This window comes from Vicugna pacos, chromosome 2 (genome assembly GCF_048564905.1).
Source record: "Vicugna pacos chromosome 2, VicPac4, whole genome shotgun sequence".
Taxonomy (NCBI): domain Eukaryota; kingdom Metazoa; phylum Chordata; class Mammalia; order Artiodactyla; family Camelidae; genus Vicugna; species Vicugna pacos.
Window position 1 is genome coordinate 82,825,497 of NC_132988.1, and position 2,260 is coordinate 82,827,756.

Sequence of the window (2,260 nt, forward strand, 5' to 3'; positions counted from 1 at the left end):
CGCCCAGATTATGCAGCCTGGCCCTGCCCGCTGCTGCCGGCCCGCGTCTCAGGCTGGGTGTCGGGGGGACGCTCTGTGCCCGTTTAACTTAGTTCTGTCAGACAAGGGCTGCTCTGTACAGATCCGAGCCTCGGAGGCTCCCCCTCCGTCCCGCTGGCCTCTCAATTGGAGAGGGGAGACCCAGCGAGCAAGCGCCAGTCCTCCTTTGCCGCTCCCTCCCCACGGGACCCGTCCCGCGCTGCTTTGCCTTTTGTTCTTTCTTTTTTCCTTTTCTCCTTTCTTTTTTCCTTTTCTCCTACCAGATTTTTGGCGTCTTTATCTTTTGAAGAGGGCGATGATCTGTTGGAGTTCCGCAGGTGCTCTGGTTGGCTGAGTGGGCCTGTAGATGTGGGTCTTGGTGTATTTGTGGGAGAGGGTGGCTTACAAGCGTCCTTCTACTCCGCCATCTTGCCCGGAAGTCCGGTTTCTGTCTGTGTTTGCATTTTGAAAAAGGGATAAAGCCTCAGGTTATGGGAAAACAATTCTGGAGGTGGAATTTGATGCACTAGCAAACTTGCAGGAGAAATGGGGGCTGGATGAGAAAATAACATCAGTGATGATAACAGTCACTAAGTATTGGCCACGAGGCGTGCCTACACTCAGGACACTCACCCATGTCTCATTTAATCTTCAAAAAATGCCGGAGGTAAGCTGGGAGAACTTGAACCCAAACCATATGCACCCACACAGTTCATAGTCTGCATTCACATGACTTTTACCCACCGCCTTCAGTAATATACCTTAGGAAACTCTTACGCACAATTTGTATTATCCTGAAGGCACTCCACTGGCCTCGTCAATTCTCAAAGGCTCCTTCAGAAATCCTCACCTTGCTGTATCTGTCAAGCTCTTGCCCAATTCTAATCAAGCCTGAAACTATAAATATCCCACCACTGCCCTTTCTTTATTTCATGCTGTTAAGACTCTGTCAAGGTCAGGATCTCCCTTATCTCACTGAGCTATAAACTCAGCTCTGCTTGGTCCACCAGCTCCTTGGTGGTGCTTTGGGGAGCAGCATTTGACAGTATTATTCTTATCTCCATTTTGCAAATGGGAAAAATGAGGCCCAGAGGAGTTAGTTAATTTATTCAAAGACACAGAGCTAGTAAGTGGTGAGTCCAGGGTTCAAATTCTGTCATTATGATTCCAGAAAATACATTCCCAGCCATGTCTACACTGCCTCCCTATAAATTTGACATCAGACAACACAGTCATTTATTCTTTCTCCACCAATGATCAGGGAAGCAGGAAATGGCTCCCTGATCCAGGCTACCCTGACCCAAGCTTTAAGCTTGTGGAAGCCAGGGCTGTGGTACTTTCGAACTATTCAAGCCCCAGGGCACTCCTGTCTGCTTAGATGATTACAGAAAACATGGTGTGCTACCTGGGGTCTGTTATTGCTTTCCTTTGATGTGCATCTGCACAAGCCACAGCCACCCTCGCCCTGTTCACAGAGCAGCTGCCTGCCCCAGACCATTGTGTCCCCACTATCCTGGGGCAGATTCGCTCCCCGCTTCACACTGAAGACCAGCTGCTTCTTTCTGCTCCCCCGCTCCCCACAGCCACCTTTCTCTGTTTCCAGTCTAATGCCTGCCCTGTCTTGCACTCCAGCCTAAGATGCCCAACATCCTGAAAGTTCTAGCAGACCACGCCTTGGCAACAGCGAGCAGGCAGGCAGGCAGATGCATGCAGCTATGGGTGGGGAAGCTTTCCCACCTGACAGCCCCTCCCAGATGGAGAAGAAAAACCAACACAAACTGTGAAAGAACACGTTACCTTCAGGCTCCCTGTCCCTACTGCCTGAGCTAGGTCTCTGCTGCCAACGGTGGCATGGATAGAGTGAATTCTGTCTGCTCTGGGGGCAGGTGTGCCGATGGAGTGGACCTGCCCAGGGACTCAGTTCAATTCAAGAGGAGAAATCCATTAGAAATTAGAAATCCATATTAGAAATCCATTTGGTCCACCAAAATCACATTCTCCAAACAGCATTATCGGTAGTATATGAATTATTCTGAACTCCATCTGCCCAGGTTTCTCAATAGTTTCTGAACTCTGGTAGGGAACGGATGGGTATAATTTATCAGAAACTTCCAAATCTCAATAGCAAACACTATTAGCCCCTTTTCATTGAAAAGCTAAGTAATTTGTTCAAGGTTGTATCACTAATACTTGGTGGAGCCTTATTACAGAATCAGCCTCCTTGACCAGAAGTAGAGCTGCC